The sequence below is a fragment of the Charadrius vociferus genome, unplaced genomic scaffold, assembly GCF_000708025.1.
Source record: "Charadrius vociferus isolate BGI_N301 unplaced genomic scaffold, ASM70802v2 scaffold59, whole genome shotgun sequence".
In the NCBI taxonomy this organism is placed as follows: Eukaryota; Metazoa; Chordata; class Aves; order Charadriiformes; family Charadriidae; genus Charadrius; species Charadrius vociferus.
In genome coordinates this window covers 8,169,404-8,183,159 of record NW_009661371.1, presented here as the reverse complement: position 1 = coordinate 8,183,159, position 13,756 = coordinate 8,169,404, and positions in this window count along the sequence as shown.

Genomic DNA, 13,756 nt, shown 5'->3' with positions numbered 1-13,756 from the left:
GGGGGTACCTGGCAGCCGGCGAGCCTGAACCAGCACGGAAACGCTGAAATTCCTGTGATTTGTACGAATTTCCTCGTCCTGAAAACCCTATGCGTGAGCGCAGATCTTCGTACGTTTACAAAACGTTGTTATTCACAAATAATTTGCAAACCAAAAATATAGAGAAATGTATATATCACTTGCTGAGCTGCCTTTCGCTGGAGCGTGGTTTCCCAGGGTGTATCGGTGGTGCGTTCCTTTCCCACGGGGAGGGGGGACAGCACGCTACGGCCAGTTTCCCCGAATGACTAGCTGCAAATTTCAATAAAGCAAAACGTGGCACTTTCAGCACAGTGGCCACATAGTGTATGGTTGGACTCTGTATCCATCTTCCCCTCTGACTAAATTACTGATTTGACTTTTTTTCTCTCTGCTAAAAGCACCTCATCAAGGCTCAAATGAAGCTAGGCTCTACTTAGCTTTATTAATTGCGACAAACCAATGACAAATACAGAATTTTGATTTTTCAACCCTTTAAAATCTTTTTCTTCCCAAATAATTGTGTGCTTTCTCAAACCTTATTTTAATGATTGTTCATTCGTGAACCACGTAGACTAAAATTTAGCACACCATAGAAACCAACGGTTACCATTCCTACATTTTTTTGCCGTTTTTATCATAGCAGTTTAGATGGAGCAATTTGCAGAGTTTAAGTACTAGTTTTAAAATCCATAAAGAGTTTCTTCCTTTAAATTAAATTTGTGTGTTAATGCAATACACACTTCGAATGCATTTCCAAGTTGATGTTTTCCAGCTGAGCTGATGAGTTCATCAATTCAAATAGTAGCGCTTTTAACGGTTGGCTTGTGCAAGAGTCTTAAAAACACTTCTTCAGCAACTAAAACCTTAATTGAACTGCTTCCATAAAGATATATTAATTTGTAGTTACTTGTGAGACATGTATATAGGAGTTCAGCTGCTCCTCCTGAATTGCTTGCCTTGAGCACCTCTGATCTGCGCTCTTCCAGATTTTATTTCCAAGTCATTTTTAAACCAAGATGTGATTTAGCTAATTCTATTAACCATCTAGTTTAAAAACTTGCCGAGCCAAAGACTTGGAGAGTTTTTTCACATTAGCTGCACAACAAAAGCCAAAACCAGGCGGGCTGCACAGCGGAGAAAACTCCAGCGAGGCAGCATTTGCTTAGTTTCAGGATGGCTGTGACAGTTCTTCCACAAGTCATCCCGGAGGCTGACTGTATCAAGTGTGAGGCTGGGGCCTCGCATGAGTCACTTCTGCTCGGCTGATGGATGCTCCCTTAGGGCCTGCAGTCAGCCAGGAGAAAACACAGTTCAGTTTTACATAACGCTGTGGCTCAAGCTGATGCAGACATGTTCTGAGCATAATGGAACCATAATCAGGTCCTTGATGTACCCTCCTTTTCACTGCATCCTGCAGACAGTCCTGACAGTAACCTCTTCTCTAGGGAAAGGGATGAAGTATGCATTTTTGCTGTATCCTCAATATAGGATAAAATTTCCCCAGATTCACATTTTAGGCAAAGCCTCTGCGGTTCTAGCTCTCCTAATAGAATTTTGAATCTGAAGCAATACTTCAAGGATGCTGTTTTTTCCTTCTATCGCCTTCCCCGTCACCAGTCAGCAGTTCTCATTGCTGGCGGTTTTATTGCTGCTAGAACTATTTTAAATGTTATCAGAGTAGTTTTGCAAAAGTAAGGTACGTAGCCTTTTTCTGAAGAAGTGATTGCTTTGATGGGGATATAGAAAAGACAGAAAACCTGAGATGCCTTTAAATAATGAGCTAAAGCTCTATCTATTGTGGAGCTACACCAATGGGAACACTGCTTAAAGGGTCACTCTCCCTTTTATAAACTGCTGTAGCTGTTTTACCTCCTCTAAACTCTTGGTTCTTCTGCTGTATTAAGCTGTAACGACTCTCAATAAAGATGTCTAAAAGTAAGAAAATGCATCTAATTTACCATTCTGGTAGCACACTTAATTGATCCTTTCCCACTGATGTTAGTCTTGATAACCTACATGGCAGTCTGGAGTATTTTAGTCTTATTCTTCAAACTTTGTAAGAGAAAATCAAAAGGTGAAGATGATTATCATGGCAGTTGAGCTTCTCAGTAGAGTAAATTTGGACTTAATGCTGGACATGCCTGTTTAATTCTAAGAAATATTAGTATTTTTTAGTTTTTCATGCTTAACAGTTTTAAAACCTTATTTAGTAGACCTGAATTTTACTGATAGTAAACATATATGGAGAATTATTTCCACAGCAGTGAAACATCTCTAGGGTGATTTTTAGCTATTAATAACATAAGATATTTTTTTTTAGCTGTTGAAAAGCCTGATTGCACTGAACTGTATATCCTGTTCCACCGTGGACTTTAGTACATCAGTTAATGATCACAGTGCCCTGAATAACTTAACTCACTTGTATTCACTTAAGTCACTGCAGGGCCCCCTTTCCTCAGATGACCACTATTGCTTTCTCTTCATTGGGCAATCTTGTTTGTCCAGGAAGGGGCTCCAGCACATTCTGACTCTTACAGACAGTGGGGTTAAGCATTACCAGCTGGGAAAGGGAGCACCGTTCAATCCTCGCCTGCGACCTTTGTTAACCGTGCAGTGGTACTACAGTAACTAGTCTGCTCAGATCAGTAACAGACAGATTTTCCATCATAAATACCAGTATCTAACCATACATACATTAGCAGAGCATGGATGACCACAGCCATAAGGCCTCCCTCCTCCCAGTAAAACTGAGACAAAGCCTGAGTCAAATCCCACTGTGATCCATCAAGATGCTCCTGTTCTCAGCTCTCTATTCATTCCCTCTGCGATGATTATCAGGACCAGCAGAATGAAATGTGCGCCCACCCTCATGCTTTGGCACAAAGCGTAACAGCGTTGATTGAACTGCTGAGAAGACAGGTTTGAGCAAAGCCACCGGACTCTGAGCTGCAGTTGGTGAGGATATGAGCACATCTTCCTTTCTGATTATTCTGCCACAGTGAAAGCAATCGCCATCAGAAGGATGGGGTATAGCAGATGGAGCTATAACTTAAACCACTTCGTAATAGTTCCTAAAGCTCATCTGTCGAGGACGGTGCAAAACTGCCGGTACAGTGTTAGTAAGAGAAATTTATGTATGAAGACACAATGTGAAACAGGCCTGCTGAGGAGCAAAAGCTGTGTAGTGTATAATGTTTATCTTGCATTAATCAAGTCATAATGTACTTACTTAACACTATTTTTGTTTTTGCTTGCTGGCAAAATTTCCCACAGACATTTTATTCTGCCTTATGGCCGTTAAAAATGTGAAAAATGTGTTACTGAAATAGTTAAAAACATCTAGTAATTGTGAAATTGCCTGCTTTATCATATGATAAACCTTGGGGGCTTGCTAGAGGGATCACACTAATCTATAGTATGAAACAGGTCACATCCCTTCCTATAGTCACTAGCTTTAACAAAGTTGTCTTTGCTATCTCAGCTCGGGTATTTTCAGCTAATATTCAGCAGCTTTGTATATAAGGACTGTAAGATGTGGGGTGTCTCTCCTGGCTGGCCCTCCATTCTGCATTTCTGTCTGTCTTAGTGGTGTCTGAAAAATATGCTGCTCACTTACAGTTACACTGATGTTCATGAAAATTGCAGGTACCTCATTTCTGGAAATCAAACCCTGACGCTTTTTCAGCCTTAGGGAACTGTATTTCCTTGCCACGGGATAACAGAGAGGTCAGAAGGCTTTGTGATCCTTGGACAGAAGACTCTGTAGAATAACAGAATGAACTGGGGGGAAAAAAAATGTGCTGAAAGCATCTGGGAGTTTTTTGTATATGGCAGACAATATATTCTATACTCACTTTCTGTGACTAAGTTTACTGTTACCGAGACCTAGAATTAGCCAAATAAAACAGCAGGGAAGCCTTCTCTATGTTTCTTGCCTCCATTTCTCACTAACATTTTTACATTCACTCACTCTCTCTTCTAATGGAAGCTGGGGGGAAAGTGCCGAGTACAGCACTAATGACATGAAAAAAAACACTGAAGGAAGCAGCAGGGAGGCCAAGGTTTCAACCACTCTCCCTCCCTTGTCCAGGAAAATTTCGGTGACCTCTTGACACCTCCCATGGGAAACTTCAAATTGACAAGAGTGTTGGCATTAAAATAGTATTGTTTCTGACTTAATCCTCCTAAAGTCAATGAAAGTGAGTTAAGGTTCCCGCAGCAGCTATAACGCACTAACCTCGTCCTAGATGGCAGTGTATGTGGATAGGTATCAGGACTGATTAAAAAACACTTCCACACACTCACTGGTATTCCCCACAGTCACGAGTATTCACTTGTAAACTGAAAATAAAAATGCCAACAATTAAGTTATAGCTTGTTACTGGATTATCCTGGTATTTTTGTTAAAACTACTATGTTTCATGTTATGCAACACTACCTAGAGTCAAAACATTGTTAATTTGTCCTGTAAAAACAAAAGGGGAAAGCATTTCAAGTTCATTATACCCTGATTGTTTATTCTGCCATGTTTTTGCTGAGGTAAGTTATTCAAGAATGATTGTTGGGACTCTTGGAAAATATTCTGGCTTTATTATCTGCCAGTTGCCAATTTATTTTTTTTTTCCTGAAATCTGATGATGGGGAATGGAGTGATATTAGAGCACACTGCATCTCAAGTGTATCCATAACATTTCTCCTCACACCTAGAGAATGCATCTGCTACCCAGCAACACTTGCTGGTCATTATCAACTCTGATCCTGCTCATTAACGGTACTCCAGGAGACAGGTCACTAAACTGGAGATCTGTCATTTAGTTCTGGGAATTCATAGAATCATAGAATGGTTTAGGCCGGAAGGGACATCGAAGATCATCTAGTTCCAACCCCCCTGCCATAGGCAGGGACACGTCCTACTAGACCAGGTTGCTCAAAGCCCCATCCAGCCTGGCCTTGAACACCTCCAGGGATGGGGCCTCCACAACTTCTCTGGGCAACCTGTTCCAGTGCCTTACCATTCTCAGAGCGAAAACTTTCTTCCTAATATCTAATGCAAATCTCCCCTCTTCCAGTTTAAAACCATTCCCCCTCGTCCTATCACTACATGCCCTTGTAAAAAGTCCTTCCCCAGCTCTCCTGTAGGCCCCCTTTAGGTACTGGAAGACCGCAATAAGATCTCCCCGGAGCCTTCTCTGCTCCAGGCTGAACAGCCCCAACTCTCTCAGCCTGTCTTCATAGGAGAGGTGCTCCAGCCCTCTGATCATTTTTGTAGCCCTCCTCTGGACCCACTCCAACAGGTCCATGTCTTGCCTATGTTGGGGGCTCCAGAGCTGGACACAGTACTCCAGGTGGGGTCTCAAAATTGTCCCTTTCCTTCCTCGCCAGCAAATTATTTAATTTATCCCACAGAGATAACTGCATCTGTGCCAATCATTATCTCCCCTCATTTGTGTCTTGCCTTCTCTTTACAGTCTTTTTCGTTATTAGTCGCAGAGTCTTCAATGTATGAGGTAACTCTGCCTTCTTGCCTCCCATCCCTGCCATATAAAAAAGGAAGCGCACAATAAATACCATAAATAAGAATGTTTCCAGAATGCAGTACCAGAAAAAAGCTCACTGACTAACGAGAGCTAGCACATAGGAAAACACCTAGCACAGACCATTTGCTGACAACTGTTTTGACCACAGCTGCCTTATCTGCATTTAAGGACTGTGATGTGGATTAAAAATACATCCCTTTTATAGTATAGGTGTGACCTTAGAGAAGAATGGTGGTAGAACTGCATTAGCAGTTTGCAGTGATGCTTGCGAACGGGTTTTTGGCACGCTTATCCGATGTCAGTGCCCTGGTCACATCCACATGCAGAGAGTTGCTGTTCACATTTTCTAGGACATATGGGAAAACATTACTGGAAAATGAGTTTGACTATAGCTCATATAAAGTGTGTATTTAAGAGGTATTTAATGGCTGATTCTTAGCTAAAGGGATGGAATCCAGCTGCCTGTTTTCTTTGGCCCTGAGAGTCGGTTTGATATGATTTACATTTTCAGAGCTGGCTTCACAAAGAAAGAGCTAGAGGGTTGATTTGAGGCTTTTTTTTTTTTTGGTGTGTGTTAGTGAGTAAATATTTTACAGCCCAAATTCCTAGTTCCACAAAATCAGTGACTCCAGGCTGTGGGACAATATAAGTAAGCACAAAGGCTGGAATTTATTGCTAGTAATGATCTATGAGATAAGATTTTCAACTAAGCCAGTGCAGAGAGGTCTCTTGCCAGATGTGTGGGAGTGAAAGTGACACAAATCTACAAAAAAAACCCCAACACTTTGGCAATCCCAGAGTGATTATACAGCCTTGTAGCACTAGCAGCCTTAGAGAATTCATTTTGTGTCTCAATGTCTTCATCGACTTAAAAGCCAAGTCCCAAGCTTTATAAAGGAAATCCAAAGTACTGCCATGAGTACTCCATAAATTTATCTCACTTCCTTAATCTTATTTTGAGCAAGGAAACATTGGGGTTTTTTCCTACTTTCCTCTGTTTGTCAAGAGCTATGGTAGCAGAATGATAGTGATTCTGAAAAAAATGACCCGGAAACTTGTCCCTTTATTCCCTTACTTTCATCCAAATGTAATTCAAACCTTTCCTTCAGAGTCAAGCTCCATTGGAAATCCTTGCTTTTTGCTTCTAAGATATCACAGACAAAACCAACAGTAGACGGATGGTACACTGATCACATCCAAACCTCTGCCTACATCCTTTCCTAAGTGTACCAGAAATTACAGATAACTGAAGCGGTAAAGGAGCTTCCGTACCTTTCAGACAACACAAGAAGTATAATTTGTGCCAATGAGAATGCAGCTTTCCTTATAGCTGAGGATACATTCCAAAAGGGATGCTTCAGCCAAAGAAAATGCTTTGCCTCGGTGTAAGGACACTGCTTTCACTAGTTTGGGATAGAAATGTTAGTGCACTTTAAGTGCTGTAACACATTTTATTTTTTTATACCCCAGTACACAAACTCTTACAAAACCTCTCATCACTCATGTATGTTTGATACGACAGCAGAACTGTGTAAGTGTGGCAGAGATGTTTGAAAAGTAAACATGCTGATAATTCTACTTGCCTGGCAGATAGCTCTGCCCAGCAAGCAGTTTTAGTAGGAAAACGCTATTTTAAGGAAATAAATCTCTTTGAAAAAACTAGCTGAGCATGCTTTCAAGAACTAACATGAAAACTCTTTTTTTGGGTTTTTTGGTGAACTATCAAACTGTTACAGCACTCAAAATTCTAAAATGGCTTAGTTCAGAATATAAACAAGCTAGCAAATTCTTCTGTAGATTTTGCTCTAAAACCACGAGTTTCATGTGAAAAGATGTCACATATTTATCCTGGAGCAGTTTACCAGTCCCTGCTCCTAAGCCTGGGAGCATGGCATGGCTAACTTCAGACTCCGTTCTGGGACAAAACGCAAACGGATTCTCACTGCAGAGATCTAGATGAAGGGAGTACAGTGCTTTTCAACAGATTTCCTGATTTGGACAGTAGGAGGAACTGCAGGACTCACCATAAAACACACACAAACCACAGTACAGACATATCCTTGCTGTTACTACACATTTCTCATGCTTTAATGGCCACAAAAGCCCTAAGAGTTGCTCCTCTGTAAATGCACCTCCAGTAACTGCTCTTAGAATAAGACACCTAGAATAAGGTGTTTGTTAAAACCTGCAGAAATTTCTGAGTTCTCATTATGTTCTCATCATGCAGTTGCCCAAGAGAGAAATAACATCCCTTAAATCGCCTGTCGTAGAGTCTGTGCTCTGAGTGGACTCCAAAATTTCTCATCTAGAAAGACTGAAGGGGGTGTTTCGTATGTTCTGAGGATATATTTGGGTGTGAAAACCTGAAGAGGTCTGAGGTTCCAGCCTGCTACTTTTTGGAGGATGCTTTTCTGAGGATAAGACCCTGAGGCTTTGCCCAAGGATGTTTGCTCTACGAGGGTTAATTTGAATGCAGGACCGCTCTGGATAAAATAGCAGTGCTGTGAATTCCTCCCTATTCATGAAACTTACTGACTAGCTTTGTGTGTCTCACAGGATTTTAGAGAGTGAAGCTGTAGTGCATTTCTAGAAATACAAAATACAACAGAAGACAGAATCTAGGAATTGTAGACCTGACATGATGGATGCATGTCCACAGGGCCCACAACCTCCCTCCGTCTGCACAGCCCACATGCAAAAGTGCCTCTGATTTTCCTCAACAGTTCCACCTCCTCTCTAATATTGTATTTTTTGTATCCAGTCTCCAGACGTTCAGCTTCTTTCAGACACTTTGGTAATGAGGTGTGGTAATGAAGACTAAGTAAACTTTTAAGAATAATGAATATCCTCTATGATATTACATTTTCGCTTATTTAAAATGAAAAAAAAATGTTTGCACCCCGCAACTCATCTCCTCTGTTTGGGTTCTGAAAGCTCCAAACATTTGCCACAATGTTCCTCAAAGATAAAATTGGAGTTTAGTCACTCCAGCCCACTATCACTCTAAGTGGTTGATTACAGTTCTGCCTGATCTCAGTCTAGAGTCACTAACACAATAATTCTAGTTAAACATTTATATGACTATTGGTTTACTGTTCATATGAAACAGCTTTACCCTACGACTTGTATGTAGCCTTTGCAAGTGGGGAAAATATTAATAGCTTTTTAACAGCTTAACATTTGCTAACAATATAGCAAACTATTAAAAAGGCACATAAGTATTCCAAAAAGTCTACGGCAGGCAATAATTCTAAAACTACATCCTGAATTACTTACTAATCTTCAGGAGAGCAGATCTAAATAGCATTGGGAGACACCTAGAAAAGGATTGAACAGAGAATCCGGCATGCTCTGTCCCCACAGGAATCTCCCCTGTGGACGCACACTAATTCTAGTGAGGCAAAGGAGCATTAGGACCTACTGTGCAGTCTCACAGACGACGTCTGTGGCTTATCAGCTGCATGCAAGGAAGGAAAAAGATCATTTGATTTTAGAATAAAGTTCCTAAGTATGGATTCTTACATTCCCGTACCTCTTCTAAAATCTTCACAGCTGTGCCATCTAGTTTGATTTCTTTAAATAAACATTCTCCTTTGCTTTTTCTTTAACCTTGTTTGTACTAAGGGCAATTTCAAGCTTGCTGGTTGATGAGATGCAGGCACTATGTTCCCATCAGTGTAATGATCATTTAAATCAAGTTCTTGATCACTGACACACACCAACACCTTACTGCATTTCTACAAGGTACAGCAGTGGACGCTGCAGCTAGGCTATGTGGATCACAAGCACCCATAAGCCCAGTGAGTGTTTTCCTGTGACCAGCCTGGTGGAAATGTCTTCAGGTAATAAAGACCTCACCTAAACACAGAGAATTTGTAACATGTTTATTCTTTAATGCCATAGCCCCTTTTTCTATTGCATATTCCCTCACTGAGACACAAATTAAGTTATTACTAAAGCATCAATATGTGCAAAGGTACGATCCCAGCTTCACATTGTCAGAGAGAGCTAGTTCACAACATTAATACATAAATGACACTCACCTCAAGAAAACAGGCAACTAAAGAGTAATCAAAAGTCAAATGTCACCTCTGTCTTGTCAGGTTTGAGACACAGCCAGGCAACTTTTGTCTATACTCCCAGCTAGATGCCTAGAATACAGAATGAAGATGTAAAACCAGAAGCCAAAACGTATGGAAACCACAACAACCCATTTCTCCTGCCTCCTCACAAATACAAGAACAGCAGAGATCCTTCTGTCAGGATGCAGAAGCCTTAGAAGTACATTCATAATACAGTCATTGATCTAGTTACGACTCGTTCACAACACAAAAAGTGCAGCAGGGGCAGCACAAAACTCAGTTTGCCAGCAAACTGACTGGATCAATACCAACCATGCTGAGCTCCATGCTGCTAGAATTCCAGTAGGTAACAGTAACTGAGCTAGGCAATTTACAGTTAGTACTAACTGCAGCATAGACATCTTGTTGTAAAAAAAAAAAAAACAAAAAAAACCACCCAAAACCAAACCACAATCCCCACAACCCCACAAAAAACAAAACCACACACAAAAAAGTAATCCCCAAGTCTTTAATGAAAAGGGAACAAAGTCATCGAAGAACATCCTTGCTCATTTCCACCGGAGACTGAAGAAAGTTGGCCACGCTTGACTATTTGTGGTACATGCCAATATAAAGCCAGCAGTATCAGCATGGCCATCAGTGGTAAACTCTTACTAAACTGATGTCAGTGGGAGTTTTGCATGGCCTTTGAAGGGAAATTACCACTGCATCTCCAGGGGCCATTTTACAAGAAATAAGATCAAGCTTTTTGGTCTGTGCTCAAGATCTATATTGCATGGGAAAGACAGGCTAATGTGGACATTACAAATGGGGAAACATCATCCTTTGACAAAAAAAAATAGGTATGAAAATAGTTTAGTACAAAGAATGTATCTGAAAACAAAAACATGCTCATTCTTCTCAGTAGAAGTAATCTTAATGTTAAAATTAATCCCTGAACCTACAAAAAAAAAAAAAAAGAAAAAAAAAGAGACTATGACTGCCACAAGACACCATCTTCTGTTATATTTTCTTTCTGATAGGACGTAACACCTCTTGTTCCACAATTCTTATTACCTTTGAGTCTTTTGCAGTCACCTCAAGATTTTTAGGATGGAATTCACAAATAAATTAAATATGCATTCCTATGTTTGTTCTCACAGGCCAGGATTTCTCTACTTGGCACACAGTTATTCTGTTTTGGTTTATGAATCTAAATATACATACTGCTAACATGACTTTTTCAGGCACGCAGGTTATCCTGCCCTCAAGGTCACAATCTTCAGGTACATTTTGTAGTATTAGAATAGAGATTGGAGCTAGTCTTGTTTTTCAGTGCATTTATGCTTTTGCTTTTTCATGTATTTGTTTACAATTGTCTGTATGTTTCAAAAGATTTGCATGCTAACAAGTGCAATCCTATTCTGAAATGTCTCGTACTACTTCTTAGTTAAATTTCCTGCAGAACTAGATGTAAATGATTATAGAGTACATCTGTCAGCCACTCTTCCCAATTATTTATAATTCATTGACAAAACCTGACAGGATATTTGTAAAGATATTAAGATTCTATGGGTTTTATGGAAAACTGGTCATATCCAGAACAGATGTCATGTCCCCCCTACAGAAAAGGGTGCAGCAAAGGTCCCCTTATCTCTTCTTGCTAGCCTGCCAACTTATCAATTAGCCAGTGTTGCTCAAAGCCAGGCACAGTATGCGCTGCCTTGCATTTTAAAGACCAAGGATTCTCGGAAAAACTAAGGATACTTTGAAATGTGATAGAAACAGGAATTATTTCAGTAGGGTTTAGGGAGGAGGCCCACAGAAGACAAAGAAAGTATCAGCAAAAGGGAAGGAGGACATAGTGGGTTTATTGCACCAAGAATGCTGAACACACAACACAGGAAAAAGAAAGGAACCAGGTGTTACCAGTTCTGCTACTGACATTTTGGCTTTTGCTGTTCTGCCTGTCGCCCTTTGCTTCTTCCGTTACCCAACGACTTCCAAATGAAGAGAAACAGCACACGCTAGAAAAAAAAAAAAAAGGTTGTAACTGAAAACCAACTTCAGAAGTACAATTTATTAAACCAAAAATGTGTAAAATGTGTTTTCACAGATATGAACAAATATTAATAGACATTATAATCGTAGAAATCCAGGGATCTGAGTAACTGGAAGGCCTTATCACTCAACTCTGTGTTGTTAATGGTTCTCTGCCCTGTGCAATCTCTCCTTTGCATCAATTACTTAGTAAAAATCATACGAGGAACTAATGAACTGTACATAAGAACAGAATGGTTTAAAAAGGGGAGGTCTCCTTGTGTAAATACATGCAAAGTACAGTTCCCTGCTTGTGGCTGGAAGCGAGAATGAATAAATGCTTCAACGTAACAGCAATTCTGTTCCTTTCAGTCCTGGCGTGAGCCAATTCCAGCCACTCCGACTCAAACACTTCAGCCGTAAGAGGGCAGCGGCGTACATCAGCACACCCACCCACAGTTTTTTACATAGATTATATTTGTTTGAAAATTAACTACTACTGCTGCTCAGGAAATAACATATTTATCTGATACTCTTCAGAACGTTTACTGCCTTGGCTAGTATCCCAAAATATATTTAGTATTTTACAGACTTTACATAAAACATTATCAAAGACCAACCCTGATAAAGAGCTAATCTTTTTATCCTGCTTCCCTGAACTTTCATCTTGCTTCCCTGGTGCACCACCTGTATTGTAAATTCCTCTCCTGTTTTAATAGATTTTACATTCCTTAGGCAGCAAACTAAGTTTAGAAAACAATAACTGTGTTGCTTACAAAACTATGCTGGAGAGGCTGGCAAATTATTACATGCAACCTTGATAAGTTATTTTGGAAAAGCTATGGCCAAAAGTGAAATCCAATTGTAAGATGAACTTTTGTTTATACTCAACAAGTCCCTATTTTAAATGCATTGATTATCCTTCTTTCTGTAGCGGCAGCACTCACACAACAAGACAGAGGAATACTATGAGACATAGGAATATTCTTAAATATCAGATGTTTATATCCTTCTCTTCTATTTATGTTACGATACTCCCTGGAAAGCACAGACACAGCCCAGAACTCCATCTGTATCAGTTTTCCTAAACTCCAGAATTCATGGGGGAGGAAACATCATTATTTCTTAATGAACTGTAGATATTTAGCACTTTCAATATTTCTGCTACTACTAATAAATACTTTAAAAAAAATGTAGAGATGTATTCAGTGTGAGCACGTATTTGGAAATCCTAATGATCACAGACTATCATTACTGTCGGAAACAGCCAAGCTAACAAGTGCAGGAAGCGAGACAGAGAAGCCTATCACGCTATCAACTTACGCAAACCTACACAACCCATTAAACAAACAAACAAAAAAAGCTTTTTATAAGCACACACAATTCAGTAAGAATGACAAGCTTGAAGAGCTCAAAACTACACACAAGAAGGAAGCTTTCAGATTGCTCCCTTTCTGAGTTGCAGCAGGCGAGACCATTAACTGGAACTTATGTCAAAACTTACGCGTTTCTCTAAATTTTTCTCACCATCCATAGACAAGGTGCCTCATGCAATACCAAAAGTGTGTCTTTTTAAAATTCCTTTTTACTGTTTTCTTTTATAATTTATATGTACCTTAGGTTTTACTTCCTCCTTCACTCCAACAGTCTTGTAGAGAAGTATTTCACAAAAACAGCCTCCAAAGCAAGCTCTTCATCTCCTGAACATAAGGGGGTGTGTGCGTGTGTCAAGAGGGACACCGATTTTGGGCATTTTCTGACCTCACTTGGTTATTTACTTGAACAACACTAACAAATAACTTTCTGTCACCCTGAGAGAGGCCGCGCACACCCCAGATTTATACTTTATCACAGATGGGTCTGCGAGGGCCCCACGGAGCCCCGCTGCACCCCAGGGCGGCTCTCGGTGTGACGGGGCACCCACCACCGCCCCGAGGCGGGAAACGCCGCGACTCCTCCCTCCCTCTCCTCTCCATCCCGGCCCGGACGGGAGCACGGGGCGTACAGCCGGGGCTCAGACCCCCGCTCCCCCCACGGGAGAACCACCCCCTCGCCCCACAGAAGCCGGCTCCTCCTTGCGCGGGGCCTGGCAGCCGC